Genomic DNA, 21,936 nt, shown 5'->3' on the forward strand with positions numbered 1-21,936 from the left:
ATTTACAACCCTCACTTGTCTCATATTATATTTCAAGTGCAAGCTCTTTTGAGTCTGGGCCTGGGTTATTATTTGCTTTGTGAGTTGCCTAGCATGCATCCCAGCACATGAAAAACAAAAACAGAGGCAAGAGAGAGACAGACAAAGACAGACAGACAAGTATTTTACTGCTAGATATCATTTACTTTAACAAATTAGTTTAGACATGCAAGATGCTCAGAAAGTCCCCCCATCAAATATGTGGAAAGTAAAATTCAAGCACTACTTAGAGTAACCTGAACCGATTCAAAATTCAGAGTGTGTAAAATTTAATGAATACTAATTTTACTGTTTCCTTCCAACCTACTCCCTACACCTCGTTCTCATTTGTAAAATATGTTCTAACTAGAGCTGTTTGAATAGTGGGAAAAATTTACGAAGAGGTTCATTAAATGCCACATGCTAAAACCTACATGTAATCAAACTGAACTAAACAGTGGGAGTTTGACATACTGGCTTTTCTGATAAAATCCTGTGAAAGGTTTTTGTGCATGCTAACACAGATGCCTATATGAATTAGTACATTACCATAAGAATGCTGGCATGTTCATATTCCTAGTAGGAAAAAAAAAATACAACATTTTATTCTTTCCCTTGGAATCCTAATTTATAGAAAGTGATTATTTTCCTATTAGAACATGGGACAAGAAGAGGTTTAAAAACGTCCAGCATTTCCCACACTTAGTTTTTTCCTCATAGTATATGTACTGTTAAGGAAGTGAGACAGTGTCAGAAAACCAAATGACTTAAGGTTTCTTCCTGTCTGTAAAACTTGTATCATCCACTGGGGATCCAGCTAGCAGTCTTTCAGGCTGTGAGGCAGAACGGCCCAGCTGAGGTCACATGTCAGTGGACAGTCACTAGGACCCAGCCACCACCACTTTTCCCCACTGCTCCTAAAATTTCACATTTAATTTGCAGGGTGGATACTATGGTTCTGCAGGCCAGATATAGCCCATGGGCTATAAGTTGCTGAACTCAGGCGTTAAAGAAAAAGAAACCATTCCATATAATACAGGTGATCAAACAGCACACTTCAAGTATGTTCCAAGATGCACTTAGTGCCAAAAGTTCATGAACTCAGATTTAGAACTCAGTTTTACAGCCCTATCTGAACAGTCACAAAGAGAACTGGATTTTATCTTCAGAAGGAACTCCTGGACTATTTTGGTAGTCGCATTGTTGCTCATTGCAGATTTTTCTTTTATTCTTCTATCCCTCCCTCTTCCCTCCTCTTTTTTCCCCTTAAACTATTTTTGTGTACATAGTTTGGTTTTACATACACACTTGATATATCTTTTTCTGATGTTTGAATTGCATTTAAACACAAATCAAGATTTTGAAAAAACTGCAAATAAGCTAACTAACAATTTTGTGGCAAATATTACACTACTTCCTGTGCAAGTGAACTGATTAATAGGTAATCTTCTAATTAATATTTTATTCAATAACACGTGTTGAATACTTAAAAATATTATTCAGCTAAGTGTCACAAGTTCAAATTAAAATGGCAGAAATTAGACTGATTTCTGAAAGACAAACACATTATATACAAGAGCAGTTCAGCTGGTTACTTCTGTGAATAAGCTCTGTGGGCATTTCTCCAAAGAAGGGATGGAAGGGACACAATGACATAACAAGTACTACCCTTGGAACTCAATGCCCTTTAAGATTTTCCATCAGCAATCCACACCCAACAAAAACACAAAGAGGCCAAATTTCAAAGAGTATAAAATGTTTTGCATTGCAGAAATGAATGTGGTTTGCAGATTGGGTGCACCAGATTTCATTCCTGATGCATCTCATTCTATACTTGCTCAGTCTGGGTGGGTGTGCCTTCTGCTTATCCATCTGATGTGTCATTTTAGAAAGTCTAATCTGCACAATGATAAAGTTCAGCAGCCTCACTTTAGATGCATCAATTCCCTATGCAATTCCTATTCATTCCATGAATGCATGCTTTTGGCATCATTCTACCGTGGTTCTTTATCACATTTACTAAGGCAACAGCTGTGTAAGAGCATGTTCACTGTATTATAATGCAATGAGAAGGTAGAACACACAACACTCTTCCCCAGTTTTCAACGCAGGTTAAGTAAAATTAGGGTTGGCACACCAGTCAATTGACTTGTCAAATATTGTCAACTGACTGCATATTTTTGACTGGTCAAAGATCATAGCAAATTTTACCAAAAAATTGCATTTTTTGAAGTTTCCTTGATGGAAATATGATTTTTTTAAACATATTTGGTAGAAAAGCTGTGTTTTTTCTGTGTATTTTTTGGACCTATTGTCGATTTCTTAAAATTTGTTACCAATATTTAATAAGTCAACTGACCAAACTTTATTTGACCCTAAGTAAAATAGCCTCCAAATAATATTATCCAGTAAAAATCATCCTACAGTATCATACTAGTCAAGACATTCAAGCACACAGAAAGTCCGCTGCAGAAAGCTTTGACTACATGTAGCAAAGAGAGTCAAAATACATATGTAATACATGCTATACCTGCTTGTCCTGCTAGGAATCACACTCTTCAAAATAAACCACTAAAGACTTAAAGAAAAAAATCTCACCCAGCTCCATCATTGAAGTGTGCTGTATTACAACGTTACACACTCTGACTTATGTTATAGAGCTCCAGGGTAGCATTTTCCAGCTGCTGCTTGGCACTACTGCAGGTGTTTAGCACTATGTCAAAGCAGCAGCCCATATTTCTTCAATGCTAGGGTTGTCAATTCTGAGAGAGATTTTAGAGAGTTTTTGCAAAGTAACCAGAGAACTCCAGACTGATGCAGCTGAAAACCATATGTGCAAAACACTTGTACAACTGGAGGTCACTGCACTTTGTATCATTCCCCCTTCCATTTCACATCTCACTCATTTTAAGATGATTGGAAAAAAAGCTTCAGTAATTCAGGACTCACACCCGACACCTACCACCTAGAAAACTAAACTTCCCAGCAAGAAAAAAGAATGCCATACAAAATGCTCACCACTTGTACAGTTGAGGAACAACAGTTGCACCACTGTACACAGAAAGTTTCTTTACCATGGTTAAACAAATGAGTCATTCTTTGCTTTTTGTTATAGCCTCTTTCCTTTCCTAGCTGCCTTGTACGTTCTTTCCTGTTACAGATCATGAGTTATCTTCTCTTTCATTGTATGTAGTGCCCTTTCACTCATTCTTACTTGCTCATGATCTTTTTTCTATTCTAGTCACTCCTTCCATCTCCCTCCAGGATTTTAATTTTGATTCCTTACTTCTCACATTCACTTCAATTTCATCCTGGTTCTCTCTCTCTCTCTCTCTCACACACACACACACACACTTTCAAATCTGTAGCCTGAAGGGTGCATGAGCTTCTGTCTTCAATACATGTTACAGTAACATAGCTGTGATGGTCATGTCCCATTAATCAAACTTCTTTTTTCTGCTAATTGTTTGTCTGCTACCCTTGGGAATCTCTCTTCTCCAATTTCACAGAACACTTCTTAATCAATCCCTATTGCCTGCTTCTTCCCTCAGACCTGATAAAACATGCCTTGTATTCAAAAGCCTGTCTAGCTTTATCCCAACCATGCAGTTGGTTCAATAAAAAGATACCACCCACAAAAAATCCTTGCTTATCTTTAAAATGTAAGTAAGTAGTACATAAAGGCTATGAACAAGAGTTATATATAAACCAGTTCATGTGATCAAAAACCAGTTTAAGCCTGTAATAGAACAGAAGTTTAGTGCACTTAAATCACTTTCAAAATGGTAGAAACTGGTTCAAGATGAGCCTGATTGATGTAGTATCAGACTTGATCTAGGTCAAACTGGTCTGTGGAACTTCTGTCTCAGATCCCCTCCTGGTTCAAGTTAACTCACAGTCCCCCAGCATCCCAGGATACTTTGCAGTCCTGGACTATGCTGTCTGATCCAGCAGAACAGGGTCTGCCCTAGATGAAGCATTATCACTCCTCCAGCCAGCTGAGGAGGCATTGTGGAGGAAATCACCCCCCAGCCAGATGCCATCCTTAGCCTCAGGCCAGCTGAGGAGGGGACATGGTGGGGGAAGACTGCCCCTGAGCTCAGCACTGGACCCCCAGCCAGGGTCTTCCCAGCATGGGCAGAAAAGCCGAGTGGGGCTTTTCCCTTTCCCACCCCCACCACCAGAACCAGGAGTGGGGCTATTCCACAAGCCATGTCCCCTCCTCAGCTGGCTCAGAGGCTGAAGAGGGGGGAATGGCTGGAGGGAAATCACTCAGCTGCAGGTGGGCAAGGAAAGAGAATAAAGCCCCCTGTGGGCTTCCCTCCCCACACCAGGGAGACACCAGCTGAGATGGTATTGCCTCCCCCCGATGCCGCCTCCTCAGGAAGCCCAAGGCTGAGGACATTGCCGGGGGGAGGGGGGAAGGAGGGGGAAGAAAAGACCTTATGTGGGCTTCCCCCTCCCCTTGCTTTGGGGAGACCCTGGCTGGGTATCTGGTGCCAAAGCTGAGGTGGGGGCACGGCTGGAGAAAAAACTGCTGGACTCCCAGCTCTCTGCAGTGGCTGGCAGACATCCTCTAGCACCCTAGGGCTACTGGCATGGGCCACTGCAGGGGCTTATTTACTTTTCAAACTGGAAAGGCATTTATGTCAGCTCATTTGCTTATCTGTTCAATCTACACAGTTTAGAGAAACCTTCAAAAATTGAAAGGATTCAGCCTCAGGCTTTTTGACTGTCTGTACCTTAGCCAAAGATTAGTTCATTAAATTTCACCGAAGCTCATCTTGGTTTATCACTGTATCATGGCCATTCTGGACTTGACTATTTTAATATGCTTGGATACAAAGCTGCACACAGAAAACACCCAATAGCAATGGTGCCTTTTATTATTGCATGAAACTCAAATGTTGAAATACACAAGTGCTCAATTTTGGGGTTTTTTTCATGTTTGGTATCTCAACAATTTTTCCTCTTTACATAAAAGAATGTTTCTCACAGGTACCTTATGAACAAATGAAGTAGTCAACACTAGAGAAGCTGTGGGTTAGTATTAGTTTACAGAAGTGTACAATAATGCTCTCAGCTGTACAGAGTTGTGATGAAAAACACCTCACACCTTAAAATCAAACACTACTTGCCTACCACTATGCAACTCAAGTCTGCCTTCCAACAGCATTTAGCCACATTTAACCATTGGTTTACACAAGGATGCTTATCATCCCAGAGGGCATTCAAGGCTTGAAAATATCTTGTGGTATTTTCGAGCATTTATAGATAATCATAGGACATAGCTATTGAATTAAAATGGATATAATACTGCCTCACAGAGCTGCCAAAATTAAAATGAGACATTTCTTTAAGCAGTTTTATTCTTGTGATTTATTCACTGGGCACCAGTTCAACCGGCAGTAAATTAATATTCCATGGAAATGTATATGTATTTTGGACCAAGTACTTTTCTTCCAGTTGTGCATTTTTTGCTATGTACTATATAGGTATTTATAGCACTACACACACCTCTTCTTTGGGTTCACAGGCGTATGTACAGGAATTCATAGGATAGCTTTTCTGGGTGGGAAAGGAAATGCATTACTCACAGGCAGTTTGTTAACTAATCGTTCTTAACAGCTTCAGTGCTTACATCACTATTCACATTTTCCTTTCTGAGTCAGTATCAGATGCCATACCTATTTTTACAAGTGGAAAGGAGTGTCTTTTGATGGAAATTAAGTTGACATTACTATTGCATGCTGCTCCATATCCAACACCTGCTGCAAATGCTTTAGCATTATCTTTACAACAGTTCTCACCCTATTCTTTAATAGCAGCAAGTAAAAAGTTTCCTTTGTTTAGTGTGTTTTTATTAACTAGCCAACTGTCCTTCATCAGGACAATGTTTATCACTCTGCAGGACTTTATTCCAATGGTAAGATAGAAGCAATATGGGAAGTGAAACCAAATCAAGAATCTCATTCATTTTGTACAAGAAAAGGTAAAAAAATAACTTATTTTATTATTTTATTTTAGAGTAATATTAGAAGTAGAAAGTATATTACCTGTCAGCTTGAGCAATGTTAGTTACACATTTCAAATATCCACCAAAATGAAATCTCTGCCTAAATTTAATACCATCCTAAGTCTGAAAACTTAGGATGGTATTAAAAACACAATATATGTATATTACCTGATGATTTCAGGCATGAGCTGTTGCAAATAGAAACTATTCCCATCAGCCTACTTTACTTTGAAATACAGGAGCTGGCCAATTAATCTGTTACCTTGGAAATTAGGAAGGTTTTAAAAAGCAAATAAAATGCAAATCTTTCTTCCACCTTCTCTTCTCCAAAGAAAACATCAAAATTCTAACCACTAATATTTAATATCAATTTTCATATTGCATTATTTACTGAAGAGCCAACATTTGGAGATTTAGTGGTAATACATCATTAGAAATAATCCAGTAGTGAATCTGGACATCAGGTTTTGTATAATCTTTTTGTACAATCTTCCAACATCTCAATTAACATACACTATAGGTGCATCTCAACTCCCCAACCCCCAGCCCTCCCATCCCACCCATATATACAGTGTATTTTACAACCAAGCAAAAATAATTACTTAATGTTGCTATTTTAACATAACCTTTGCCTTCAATAGTCACCTCCATTATTCCAACTGGAACCCTTAACTTTCTCACTACTTCATAAATACTGTCCTTTTTTTGTCAAGAGGCTGAAGTCCAGATCTTCAGTGATATTCAGGCACCTAAATGTGCATATAAGCACCTATTGGGATTTTCAAATACTGCCAAAGCAGGTAAGAAGTCTAGGCTCCCATTAAATTGAAATATATATAAAAATCACTATAAAAGCCACTTAACAGAAGAGGTTATGTCTGAGTGAAAGTTATCTCAGATGTAGAGGTATACAGAGTTCCCAGAATTCCATGCAAAGCAGCAAGAAATGGTACTGCTTCTGCAAAGGCTGCTTCCCTCACTATCCAGACATTTCTTTCTTCTCCATGTTAGGTCTTCATTCTTCTGTTTCCATTTCTCACTTCTGTTGTCATATATTCATGACCGAACAACACACATTTAAAATATGAATCATGAAATTAGCTTAACAAAAAATGTTTTAGAGAATACATTTGATATTCTTGTATTTGCCATCTGCTTTTCAAACTTACAGTGCACTTGAGTCACATTTTCAAGTTTTATCCTGGAACAGTTAGAGCTACAAATGACTTTTTGTAAAGTGAATGTTGAGGATCTCACGTAAATGCACAACTCAAGGAGCCAGGACCTTAAGAAAAAACACTAAATATTATGAAATGCAAAACTCTAACATGCTTGGTTTAGAGATGATGCCTTTTATTAGAACAACTAAGAAACTGCAAAAATCATCTTTCTTTGCAAGCTTTCAGGCACACATGCCCTTCTTCAGGCTAAGGCAAAATTGAAGATGGAAAAGAAGTCACCTTAGGTAGAAAATAAACTTAATTTTGCATAGAGGAAGCTGAAGGTGGATGTCTGCTCCTCTGGGTCCACGAGTGTTCCTTTGTGCGAGTTCTTCTTTCATGTGCAGATAAGGCAGTTTTTCTTCCCTGATGATGTCAGATGGCAGAAAGGCAGGGAGGTGTAGATATTTTTCTTTCTTGTTTAGCAATGAAGTTTACAATTCCAGAATAAGCTAAAAGTAAGGCATCTTCCCTGTTTTGGAGATGTATTTGGTAGCTGTGTTGGTCTCAGCCTGAAGAAGGGTGCACGTGCCCAAAAGCTTGCAAAGAAAGGGGTTTTTTTGTGCAATTTCTTAGTTGGTCTAATAAAGAGGTATAATCTCTAAACCAAGAGTTTTATATTTCTTTTTATCTCAGACCAACATGGCTATGAAATACATCCATAAATATTATAAGGCTTCCAATGAGATGTTGAGTTGCAAACAGTTATTAGGCCTCAAGGATTGTTCTTGGGCTGGTCTGAAGTAAAATGCTTACTTCATTGGTAAATATTGGACCATCAGAACCGCATGAGTGCCAGTTTCACTTTGCTTTTGCTGGCACTGAAGGAAATATGAGCAAGAAAAACAAATGGAATCTGGAAACCGATTGCTGCCCCAGGGTAAAGCAAGAAAAGTGTGACAGTGACTAGAAACATCAGATAGTCACAAGAATTAGCTAAAGGTCATATTCCGTTCCACTGACTAGGGGCGTAAGTACAATCCTATTCCACCTTGCTTGATTTCCTAAAAACAAGTTAACATGACTACTTTTGGAAAGCACCCTCATATCTTGGCTTTAAGATTTGGGGTTTTTTTTAGGGATTTAGCAAGATAGAAGAGTATTGCCTAATAGGCAAGATAAATTCCTATTACAACAAAGATATAAAGCCAGATCCTGTTACTCAAGTCCTACCAAGCAATAGAATGTTAGTGGGTTAAGTAAAAGATCATGGGTTATTAGATCAGGATTTTACCTACCTCTGCTACTTCTATTTTTGGCAAGCCATCCAATATTTCTCTGCATTTCCCCAGTCTTATAGGCTAGAGACAGAAGTTACACAAAGTGGTTAAAGTGATCTAAAATAGGTTTAAACAAAAGTTCAGGGCACATACACGGCTTTCAAAATGGCTGAAATTAGTTTAAGATAAACTGAAGCAGTATCAGTTTAACTGACTTGGGCCAAACTGGTTTATTGATTTTCTGTCCCCGATCCCTTCCCGATTCAAGTTAAATCACATTCCCCCAGCATCCCAGAATGCTTTACAGATCTGGCTATGCTGTCTGCTCCGGTGGAGCAGGGCTAGGCCCTCTCCCAGCTAAGGCACTAAAGCCTCTTCTCCCAGCCAGCACCCATTAGCCCAGCGGAATGGGGAGGGGATCAGGGAATGGGCCCACTGGACCGCCTATCCCCTTTTTGTACAGGACAAAGGGAAGGAAAGCCCCGGCAGTGGCAGCTTTTGCCCCTGCAGCAATCAAATGAGCAGAGTTAGCATCAGCTCACTGGAAGTTCCACCTCCCTCACAGCCCAGCTCACTCGTAGCAGGGGCTGGAGAGGGAGAAGGGCTAAGCTGATTCCAGGACACTTTGCAGTGTGGGTAGGCTAGCCCAAGCTGTCTGCTCCAGCTGAGCAGGAAGGCATGCTTCATCTCCCCCTGGCTTCTGACCTGGGCCACTCCAGGCATGTGACTGCATTTCCAGAATCAAAAGTAAATGTCTATTCACTCGCTTATTGGTTCAATCTATGCAGATTAGATTAACCTGCAAAGATGGAATCAACTTAGGCTCTGGCTTTTTGACTGTCTGTACTTAGCTATGGAGATTGCTGTTGGGAAACAGTAGGAGGGGAAGGATCGGAGGTCTCAAGTTTAGAGGTGTTGTTTGCGGGATCTTATTGGTGGTTACGGTCTGCTTATTTTAAGCCATTCTGATCCTTTTGGAGAGGTCAGGATATAAATCTAAATAAACAAGTATACAAGCCAGCTCATCTCTCTGACATACTTTCACAAGTGCAGCACACAGAAATGACTAGAGACCTAGTCTCTAGAGGCCTAGAGACCAGGTCATACCAGGTGAGGCTGAGGGACTTGGGACTATTCAGCCTAGAGAAGAGAAGACTCAGAGGGGACCTGGTGGCAGCCTATAAGCATATCATGGGAGTAAATCAGGGCATGGGGGAGCAACTATTCACCAAGGCCCCCAGGGGAGGAATAGAAATAATGGGCACAAATTGATTGAAGATCACTTCAGACTAGACATAAGAAAAAACTTCTTTACAAGTTGGGTATTGAGGATTTGGAATAGGTTCCCTTCAGAGGTGGTAGAGTCACCCACCATGGTGATCTTCAAAAAGTGTCTTGATGCCCATGTTGCTGGGGTCATCTGACCCCAGCAGTCTTTCCTGCCCAAGTGCAGCTGGGCTGGACCTGATGATCTATAAGGTCCCTCCCAGCTACTCATGCAAGAAGGTATTTCAATCTACATGTACCCTCCTGCCTTGGACCATTCAGTTTGAGTTTAAAAGAACTTCAGAATGGTCCAGACCCATCTTTTTCTGTAGATAGCTATGGTGTTAGACTCCCATGGGGATTTTGTAGGAAGGTAAATTACATTTATTTATTTTTTATTAACCTGTTTTTTCAGATTTCAGTTTCATAGAGTCGGAAGGGACTTCAGTGGGCCATCTAGTCCAACTCCCTGTCCTTGGCAGGCAAGAAAAGAGTCACCAAACCTGGGGTCATGTGATCCCAGCCAGTGCCTGTCCAGTCTCCTCTTGAAGACCCGCAAGGATGAGGCGAGCACCACCTCCTTTGAGAGCCCATTCCAGATTCTGGCAACCCTGACAGTGAAGAACTTTCTCCTAATGTCCAGCCTAAGCCCTCTCTCTAGTAGCTTATGGCCATTGTTCCTCGTCATTCCAAGGGGTGCCCCGGTGAACAGATCGATCCGACAGGTTATTTGATCTGACTTTGTTCAAACGGGCAGACCTATCTTTACAGTGTAATTTTAGAATGTCAAATGTGCTCAATGTTACAAAGGTGAAGAATAGCAAAAATACAAGGAAACAAACAAGCAAGCTGAAGTTACAGACCTGTGCAAATTTATAATGTGCTTATGACCACAAAACCAAATAGCTATTTTATCTTCTCAGCTTTAAATTTAATTTTTCTATCCCTTGAGCAACTTTAATATGCAATTAAAAAAAGCTATCAAGTTTCATAAATATTTCCAAGTCAAACATGGAAATTTTCCTAGAAAATTCAGCTCCCAAGACCTCAGATCCCAAGGCTCCACAATGAAGATGACAGCCTAATACTGTTATTGATTACTCATTTTGCTCGATTTAGAGCTCTGTGCCCTAGATCTGAAACTGCTGGGTTCAAAGCTTTTTCATTGTTTTTTAAACCTACAAATAATAATTTTTAAAATAACATCAGTAACGCAATATACAGCAAGGACATGCCAGAATGGAAGTTGTCCCCACACTTTAATCCACCCCATTAATACATTTATAAGCCTACTTCAGCTAATCTTAAACAATACTCTACAACAGAGGTTCTTAAACTGTGTTCTGCAGAAAAGTTGCAGAACAATTGAGAATATCAGTACTTGTAAGGTAAGACTACTGATATTAAAATGAGTTATGTGCTTTGATTTGTAGAACAACAACAAAAAAAAATTTATTATGTGATCTGCCAAGACCCTAGGCAATTCTCAAGTGGTGCGCAAAAAAGAAGTTTGCGAACCACTGCTCTACAATATCTCTACAATGTCTCCACCTCTTTTAGTGCACAGGATATACAAGAAGAAATACTGAAATAGGATGGTCACATCCTATACAGCACTGAAATGATTTAAGTCCCAAATAACTGTATAAAGGCATATAGCACCAAAAGTGTCTCGTAACTTAAAGGATGTCACCATTACATAGAATGAAGCTTGGTTAACTATTGCTATTCAACCTGCCCATCTCCGATTATGTGTGACAACATCTGCTTTAAGATATGACCGTATCAGTTATTTTAACTAAGTACAGAAATAATTAAATCACATTCAGTCCAGCCTTTACAGAAGACAGAGTAGAATATTTAACATCATGACTTCAGCACAAGATACTGGGGCTTAAGAGCCTTTACAGAGTCCAATCATTTGATTTTTTTTAAACAGCAAGTCCTCTGAATTTCTTGACTTGGTACATTTTTATTGTTTTCAGATATGACCTAGGATTGGAATTATTCATTTTCCTATTTTGAACATGAGGTCTTCACTTCTTGAAGTAGTTGTACAGTACTACTGAACCAGCCTTCTGCATCAGCACTCTGATAGAAAAAATTAGGTCACTTAAAATGGGTAGTCTCTCTTTCCACATGTATCACTAATAATTGGGAACGTAGAACATTAGAATTTTGAGTACGAGTAAGGACGATTGAACTTTTAACAGTATCTTAATTCTCTTGCAGTCTTTGCCCTCCTCCCATAACACTTCTTTTGCTGTGAAAAACAGGGTGTGTTTTAAAAGAACTTAACATTTAAATATGTTGACGACTTCCTGCTAAGTGTGCTGGCAACTCAGTCACCGAGCTCATATTACCCTGAGACTCTGATATATTTAAAAATCAAATAAATTAGCAATGTAATCCCCTGCTATTCCAATTTTTTTTAAATAAAGCTGCTCAGTTTAGAAATAAATCTCATTCCATTCAAGATACATTTTTTTTACTGTAACCTTTTCTTGTATGCCAATAAGTTACAAAAACTGAAGGCACAAATGTATTCATGGTATATGAGGGACAGTACCATCTGGATCAGTTATCATAAACACAACACATTGCTATACTATACACACCAAGCAGCCAGTAACTTCTAGAGATTTACAGAAAGTCTGAACTAACCATAGATCTCAGACACTAATCCCTGTTCCCATTTTCACTGGCAGAAAATCATCTACGCCAGTATATTTTCCACATAACATTACTGCTCTTTTAGTCATTTATCTGCCAAGGTATGAAAAGATTTTTCAGTTTTGCACATCAGTGCCAGTAACTGGTATATTTAAACCAGCACTATCCCTTCAACCATCCATTTTTAACAAAATTTTCAGCAAGCTTTTTTTCCACAAATAGGTATACCATCAAGCCACGTGGAATCAGAAAAGCATCAGAAAAATCAAGAGTTCCATTTAGTTGTCCTCTATGATATAAATAATAGTTATAGAAAGTTTCACATTACACCCACCACTCAACTATATGAGCAGACACCCACTTCCTGTAGATGTTGGAGAAAAATAATTTTCAAGCTCGCTATGCTGAAAACTTACCAAAGGGGACAGGGAAAAAGACACAACAATTCTTCAATGATCATATCTGAATTTGATTTTGAATATATTGTCAAAATACTGTAATCTCAGGACTTTCTAAAATCAAGACAGAAACTTTTGAAATCAGAGTGGTATTTGAAACCTCGTTACTGAAGATGTGCAAGCAAACAGACAATTGCTATACCTTGGAATAGCTTCCAGCAAAACAGAACTTCCTATATTTATGCTGTCTTAAGCCCATCCTCCAAAAAAACTGGTTTCATCACAAAGGAGACATTCATTGTCCCTTAAGGATCTGAAATGAGTTACAATGGAAGTGAATATTGGGTAAATCCCTCTTGAAAAGTTCTTTTTTCCTTTGAATACTATTCCTTTTCCCTAGATGTGATATAAACTGAGAACTCATCTATGTATTTTTGTGGTAGCATCAGAGTGATATAGCTGTGATGGTCCAGGAGGTGTGAGAAGCAAGGATGTTTTTGTGAGTGATATCTTTTATTGGATCAACTGCATGGTTGGCAAAGACTTAAACAAGCTTTCAAAGGCAGTGCATATTGCCAAAACTTCTTGCCTCTATGTACATTTGTAAGGCAAGGTTCCTTGAGTAGATGTGCTATCTTTTATTAGACCAACTGAGTAGTTGGAAAAAAAAGTTCTTAGCAAGTTTGTGGGTGCAATCACCCTTCTTCAGGCATAGGGAGTCTCTGCTGTTCTGAGACTCCACCGAATGAGAGAAGCTAAAGTGTGGCAGGATGTCACTAAGAATGTAAATGGGTAGAAGTTAGAAAAACAAAGAGGTAAAGCAGGGAAGGGAGGGGGAAAAAAGGTGGGGGGAAAGCCAAAGGTGAGTAGAGGAGACACTACAGTGGTGGTGATTCAAGGTAGAAAAGATGCTCTCTCTTAAAAAGGAGATAGCTGGAATTAGGAAGACAAAGGTCAGAAAAGTACAGGAGAGGAAAAAAGAAAAGGTGGGCGAAAAGGAATATATAAGAGGTCAGGTCTGGCAGGTACCTGGTGAATCAAATGTCAGGCAGGTTGTAATGCGTCATAAATTCAGTATCTGTATTGAGTCTATGATTTTTGAAATGTAGATTTATGAAATGACGTTTGCAGGCTTATCTACTAAAGCTGTTTTGTAAATTCCCTTTGAGGATTAGAACATTTGTAACGTGTATATTTGTAATCCACCCATGCATTAAGTACCATCCATATAAGAGCACTTGTACCCTAATGCAACTGAAAAAAGTGATTTATTCTATTTTAGATCGTTCAGACAAACTAACAATAATGCAGTAACAACACATAGCTATTCCACCCATATGTTTACATCCATGCTACCTCAGGCAAATGCTAATTCTATTCTGTAAAACCTGTCAAGGCTTATTTAAATATGGAAAATAAGCCTTAGGTGAATATAGAGAAAACAAAAATTTGCTCAAAAATGTGAGGATACCTTGACATTTTTTCCCCTCTTACAACACAAAAAAAATCCTTTATAAAATTTAAAAAAAAGAAGATTAAGGAATAGTGCACAAGTTATATTCAAAAGAAAAATGTATCCTCCTTTAAAACATCAGGTGCTATTTGAATCAACATCCAGGTTCTGATGCATCATGTTGAACCAATATTGGATGCATCTTTAAATAATTTTGTCTACATATGTCTAAACGATATCTAAATTTTAGATATACTTATGAACTATATCTAAATTTTTAAAAGATGCTTAAGGAAGACAAACTAGGTAATGTTGCTCATTGAGCACATAGCATTAATCTGACAAACTCATGACTTCCTGTGGAAGCTCTCTGCAGAATATAGTAAGACATTTGCCCTGAAATCTCTCCCTCCCCATCTCTAATGTCTTAACTGTGCCAAAATATTCAATTTACTATTTTACAACTTGGTCAGCCTCAAAGAGCAATTTTAAAAACTCTGAGCATTATATATAAATCACATCAGTATTGAAAGAATGTGAACGTATGGTGTACAGCTATTACCATTCCAACTCCATCATTCTATATATTTTTGCTGATTTAAGTTCATAACTGCTGATCACTTTTTCATGAAATGTATTTTTCATTTTAGAAGTAAAAGGGACCCTGCAAGTGGTGGGGTTCGATACCATGCCATACTATAGATCTAGATTTTAGCTCTGTTGTTCTAGGAGCCACTAGTGGCACTAGTGATTTTGGAAGAAGGCCTTCAAGCCAGCTAGGGTTTCACTCTTGATTCATCTAATGGATGAATTCACTGTACCACCCAGGCACACCTGTTTGTTGTCAGCACTGAGACAAGTTGGACAACCTACCTTACACAGCAGTTTAGCTACCTGACCTCCCTATGGTTTTAGTTTGGAACTAGTTATTTCGCTAAAGACCAGCGGCTTAGCTGCTTGTACACCAAAGATGAAAACCAGAAAAATGCTAATCTTCTTTTCTTTAAAAAAAAAAAAAAAAAAGCCTAAACATTTTAGTCACTGCCAATTACATTATATTAAGTTAAACATCATATATTTTAGAAACACATTTTCACCATAAGCATGACACATGAATCTTGAATTACATTTCATTTTGCCATAAACAAAAAAGGTACCAAAATATTCCTGCCCAAGCTATTTACAAGGGAATCCTCCCAAATGAGAGAGTTGGATAGATTTTATATTGCAATATTTTTCTCATTTTTACAAAAGTGTTTCCACCAACTAAAATCCATTCCTGTTTATATAAGTATTTATATCCACCAAGATGCATTAAATACTACATTTAAGTTAGTGGATTTCCATCCCTGCCCATTGCCTTTTTTTCCCTTATTGCTATTGGGCAATGAATTAAGCTCACAAACTTATGCTCCGAGACAGGAAAAACACCTAGTACTACAAGAAAGATGAAGATCCTAAAGAAAGATTTGCTCCTTCGTAACACCTGTAAACTGCCAAGTTCTTGGCAGCTTATTAGGTCTTTAACCTGGTCTCACAGATGTAGCAAGCAAAACTCACAGTAAGACAGGGAGAAGCATTAGTCCAACAATTATAGAGTCAATTAAAATTATTTTGCTGAACACTGACTCAGGACAATATTTAATATCTATGTTTTTAAAGTAATTTGAGATTAAGAGAAAGAGCCTAATGCTTATTACTACCCCATAACATTCATTTGCCCCTTATTTAAATTTAACCTGTAAGGAGAACACCACTACAAAACATTGTAAATATCAATTAGCAAGCCAGCTACTAAGGGTAGGTTTAAACACTAATGATTAAATTACAATGGCCAAGCCAGGTTCTTTAGGAGATTTTGCACAAAGTTCTAACCTAACAACTTCGGCAAAGCTAACACCCTTCACAGCCACACTGTTTCAAAGCCACTGGTAACAGCTCTAAGCAAAACCCTGAGCCAAACATTAAAGACTCAAACATATTAGCTCACATTAAGAATATTAAATGGGGGAAAAAAAAAACAAAACAAAAAAACCCAAAACTTACTTGACTGTAACTCGATTGGATAAATCCTGAAGATCCCCAGGATGAAAAAGCTGAGCTTCTTTCAATCCAATATTTTCACAAGCTTTCAAAAAAACATTTATATTATCCTGTGAAGAGAGGTAAAAAGTGATTGCTTAGTTAAACAGCAGTGAATATGGACTGCAAGATAACTAGCATGAATTGCTAAGTTTCAAAGTCCAACTTATTGAAATTAAGTCTTCTAGATCATAAATTTTAGTATTATTTCATATATATACAGACCCTGGTTTTTTGATCTTGTGACTGACACTCACGTTAAAGATTACCTGGTATAAAGCAGTGGCCAGCCAGTAAGCAGCAATCTATACTTTGATGTCAGCTCTGTTCTGCAAACAAACGCCCTCTTTCCAGCTTTGCACGACAAGCCTCACCTCCTGCCTTTAAAAATAACTTCAGCTACTGACATTCACCCACCCAGAAACTGTTGGCAATGGAGGAATAAGAGGAGGAACATTCTGTTTCTATGATTACAGATTACAGAATGATTGTGGAATACTGCACCTGGAATCTGGGTTTGCTTGCTGAGCAAGCTCTTGAGAGAAAGGCACAGAAGTAATCAAACTGTATAAAAATTTGCTGCTTCTTTGGTTAAGTTTATTTCCCCCCGCAGTGTAAACGGCAAAATATGGGTGTGGTAGAGTACTCTCTGCACCTGCTACAGACCAGGTAACTATCACAGGCAATATACAAATATACAACAGCAGGAAAAGATTACACAACTTGTGGTCTCCATTTCATAAACAATAGGCAGTTTTCAAGAAATTCCTTTCTTGTTAGTAAGGAATGCTATTATCATCAAAAGAATGTGCCCTCTTGTCACCTTTCAACATGACAAAGTCACAAGAGAAGAAGGAACATAAGGTTACTTAATTCATAAGATATGAATTCATAAGCCATGTCATTCAAAGCTTCTGGAGTTAAAGTACTATGTCAGAGTTTCCAGTGTGTAAAACAGCCATTTTGACAATTTGGTACTACCTTGAAGTCCTCTTTCTTTTAGCTCTCCTTGGACACAGAACCAGTTCAGCCATTTAAATTGTATTTAAAAAGCCACAACAAAGTGTCAGTTGCCTCCAGTAGAAGAACTGAACCGTAGTTCTGTAGATCTTTATTGTGTCTTAGTGTATTTACAATATTCCTGTATTTCTTAACATATTTACTTTATTTGTGGAGAATGTTCATATACAGATATTTAACATACCAACTGAGAGCTTTCTTGTACCATACTTCACAAAGCTTGACTCTCACTCCAGGAAGGGTACAAGGGCCCAGGAAGGGATTTCACCCATGGAAACCAGGAGTAAAATGTCTCCACGTGTAGGCAGTTCCTCCAATGTCGTGAGGTGGCAGCAGGGAGTGGGGGTAGGGGGGTGGTAGGGACAGTTTGAGAAATACTGGAGAAAACACAGAACCATAATCGCATGTCAACCCACACACCCTCTTTTGAACAGATTGTGATGTTGTCTGTACAAGCAGCCAAATTATAGCTGCCCTTTTGTGAGGATGCATGGTGCGAAAAGACTCCCATGCTTTCTGCCTCTGCCCAGTGCAATCACAGAAAAATCCAGGCAAATCTGGCCCTTAACCTACACTGTCAGCTTATTCAGGACTACAGACTTATCTACTTTAAAAGAAATCAAAAGCCTGAGTGGCTGCCTTGCCTTCAGGGATTTTACAAACTGCTTTGGTCTGGCTGAATTGTCAAGCAAACTACTAAAACAAACAGTTTAGAAAATGTTTAAGGGATGGGAGAGGCCAAAGATTAGAGTCCAGATGTAGTGCCCTGAAAGGTACTACAGCTGGAAGGAGAGAAACTGCAGAGGTTTTGTTTGGGGAGCAGCACAAGACGACAGGAGCAGGAGCAGAAGATTGTAAGCTAGGGGTTATTTAAATACCTGTGGAGTCTATCAAAAAGGTGAAAAAAAATACCAACAGGCTCTGGGCAGTCAAAAATAAATGAGCAGTTACCTGGGCTTTAAGGTGACAAGTAAGGACAGTATGCTGTCAGCTACAGGCTAGGGCATCTGTTTCTGTGGGACTGGGCTCTTTTGCTTGGAGATAATTTCTCAGTAGTGGCAGATAACAGAACAAGGAGCAATCAGCAAGAGAAGTTTAAGTTGGACATTAGGGGAAAAAAAGACTTTCACAAGGGGGGTAGAAAACCATTAGAACAGGTTACCCAGGGAGGGTATAGAATCTCCATCCTTAGAGGTTTTTAAGACCTGGCTAATCAAAGGCTGGGATGATGCAGTTGGGGCTGGGCCTGCTTTGAGCAGGAGGTTGGACTAGATGACCTCCTGAGGTCCCTTCCAACTCTAACTTTCTATAATCAAGACCTGAAAAAAGCTTGTACGCCTTGGTAGGCTGGAGGTATCAAAACCAAAAGAGCCAGAAATTGCTGGGTCACTAAGCAAAGGGATAGAGAAGGAAGGAGGACAGAGAAAACTTTAAATTAGATCTTGGTGATAGGAAAATTAAGGAAAAGTGTAAGAGATGAAGGGTAAGACTGAAGATAGTGGGAAGGAAAAGGAAAGAGAAAGAGAGCAGGAACACTTTCATCTCAAAGGAAAAGAGCCTGATGGTCAGCTCACTCACATGGGAAGTGGAAGACCAATGTTAAATTCCCATATCCTAAGTAGCCATTTGTAATTGACCAAAAAAAAAAGTCACTTAAAAGCTAATTTATTTGAAACGTTGTGGTATCATTAAAGAAAAGTAAGAGAGTGACCAAAACCAACTGCATAGTTGACAGTGCCCTTTTAAAAAAAAAATACAGAACAAACAATGCTTTAGACAGAATAAAGCCCTTTTTGATCAGGGCAAGTAATATGTGGATTTGATCAGTGTTCCTATATACAAGAAAGCCAGCAAATAAGGTTGTAATACAAAAATGCCAAGAATCAAAATAAAGCAATGTACTTTATTATATACACTATCACTTCAAATAGTTATGGTGAGAAAGCTGTCCAAGTAAAAATAAGTTTTACATATCGGCTCTTGGAGAATATTCTATATGGCATGTGCACAGCTTTCTGGCTTTAAAAAAAAGAAAAAAAAAAATGAAAAAAAAATTTATGCTACTTTTTACTTCAGGGCAAATTCAGATTTAAGAAAGGAAGTACAGTTCTGTTCTCCCTTAAACATCAAAAAGTGTAACTAAGCTGAGTGCAACATTTTGAACAGGTATAGAAGCCATTGTTAGAATACTTAGATTCCACTTGAAGTTTTGCAGAACAAACAGAAAAGAACATTCTTACCTTTAAAAGTAAACATTTAAATGTCAGATACATCAAATTAAATAAGGAAATATGGAAATAATGCTACTTTTACCAAGTCATTTTTCAGAATGGAACAATACTTCATTAAAGCTGGGGATTAATATTACATTTAAGGGGAAAGGGCCATACTGGGGCAGACCACCAGTCCATCTCACTCAGTATCCTGTGTTTTACAAAGGCAGAAAACAGATAGTATATGTGCATCCAGACGGATCTATCCCCTGCCTCTCTCTTCCTGTAGCTTGCAGAATTCACAGGTCTATGAAGATCCTAACTGAGGAGCTGCAGCCCTTTCATGTTGACTACCCAGCAAAGGAGGCCTGATTAAATTATCAGCCTCTACAACAGCCTATAGCTGGGGTTTTCAACCTTTTTTAGTTGGTGTATCCCTGTCGGCCAGTCAAGAAGCAGGGAGTCCCCTGGTGGCTGGTCAACAAGCAAAACCAGAAGTGCCAGTGGCTTCTCCGTACCGCTGCTGTGTACCCCCTGGGGCCTTTCAAAGTACGCTCAGCTGACAACCCCTGTCCTATAGCAATGAATCCCACAAGATGATTGCAAGCTGCATTTAAAAAAAAAGTGTATTGGTAGACCTTTATTAGTCCATGTAATATAGGAACCAATAAAAGAAGAATTGGCATCATCAGCAAATCAGCTTTTTTTGGCTGATGCTGCCAATAGCGTCACCGATAAATGCCACATGCATGTGTGTAGCCACAGCATACACACAGCCAGGAATGCATCCCAGCAGCTTGGAGAGCACTGTCTGGACATTAAGTCTGGAGGGAGTTTGGGGCGGGGGGGCAAGAAACAGATTGAGGCCCCCATGGTGAGGAAGTGGGGCTGGGGCAGGAGCAGATGCTGCACAGCTAGGATGAGGTGGGGCATGGGATTGAGCTACAGGTGGCTCATCCAGGGAGCACAGGGAGGGAGGGCAGCTCCCGCTGCTGCCTGCACTTCCTGGGGCAGCATAGGGAGCATACGGCCCCTAGATCTGTGAGCAGGGCAAGGGCAGGCTGCCTGCTGCAGGCTCAGGGCCAGTCTCTTCCTGGTAGGGGAGCTGGGGCTGGGCCAGGGCTGCATTCAGGTCAGGCAAATTTTAGGATGGCTGTAGCCCACCCTGTAGCACCCCCTCCCAGCACCGCTGCCACCTGCCCTGCCCTGCCCTGCCTGAGCCTCAGCCCAGACTCCCCTACTGGAAAAAGGCTGGTGCAGCCCCTGAACCAGAACCCACAGTGGCAACCCGCCTTTGCCCCACACACAGATCCAGGGGGGCACATGACCCCCCCCCACCTTTCCCAGGCTGCATGCAGCAGCAGGAGCTGCCCCACCTCGCCCCCTCTAAATGAGCTGCCTATGGCTCCATTCCATACCCTGCTTCGCCCCAGCTGGGGAGTGCCTGTCTTGCCCTTGCCCCTATGTTTCATTGTACATCCTTTAGTTCACTGGTAAATAACAGGGTGGACTTGATTTAAATTACTGGTCAGGAAGCCTCAGTTGAATCATTGTTTTCTACAAATAATGCTTTCTAGTTTTTTGATATAACCTTTGTTCAAGGCTATGGAAATAGGCTCCAGGATATGTTCTATATTTCTCTTTAGGCCAATGTTGAGAACCTTGGCTATCGCAATTCCATCTATTTTGTCATGATTTTGTTCACAAATTGTCATCAGATTAGGCCAGTTCTCAATATAAATTGCTCAAAACAGTCGACTATTGAGTTTCACTGAACATCTTGTGGGAGAGTTCATTTGATTCTCCCTCCTTTTTCAGAACAGCTGCTGCAAAGTGGCTGTTGTGGAAGGATTTTGCAATGTCAACAACATTCTGCTCAAAATGTTTCTTTTGTTTTTACTGCCCATCCCTCCTTGCATTTATCTCCAGACTCCTCCTCCTTGCCCAGATCTACTCCACCCCCAATAATCCTCTATTTGTTTTTCTTGAAACTTTGCACTTTTAGAGAGAGGTAAGGGCTTAACTCTGTGTAGACAAACTTAGAGACAATAGGGCTGATGGGTAGGTATCAGGTCTGTCCTCTCTCATCTCCATATACTGCTATTAACAAGGATGTCTCTGGGGACACTAACTAGTTTGAGAACAGAAACTAAGCATCACAGAGATGCTTAATGGGATCTTCTAGACTGAGCACTGAGTCCCATTGGGTACAGTAGTTTTCTTTAATCTTTATTAATCTACAGAGGAACCTCTATAAACCCCATAAGATTAAGTCCCTAATATAGTCTGTGCCCTATCGTGACCTATTTATAAAACTTTTCTAAAAAGGTTACTTGAATATAGTGTCTTGAATAGTA

At 39.5% G+C, this 21,936-nt stretch overlaps 1 protein-coding gene across 8 annotated transcripts in view; it reads right to left on the reverse strand.

Annotated features, from left to right (window-relative positions):
- LMO7 (LIM domain 7) overlaps positions 1 to 21,936 on the reverse strand; it is a 124,054-nt gene that overhangs the window by 76,422 nt on the left and 25,696 nt on the right. For all 8 annotated transcript variants that reach the window (XM_019529787.1, XM_019529784.1, XM_019529783.1 and 5 more), the window contains exon 3: positions 16,311 to 16,417. The gene's annotated coding sequence lies outside the window, so the exon portion shown is untranslated. The remainder of the gene's footprint in view (positions 1 to 16,310; positions 16,418 to 21,936) is intronic.

The sequence above is a fragment of the Crocodylus porosus genome, unplaced genomic scaffold, assembly GCF_001723895.1.
Source record: "Crocodylus porosus isolate Cpor-Errol unplaced genomic scaffold, CroPor_comp1, whole genome shotgun sequence".
In the NCBI taxonomy this organism is placed as follows: domain Eukaryota; kingdom Metazoa; phylum Chordata; order Crocodylia; family Crocodylidae; genus Crocodylus; species Crocodylus porosus.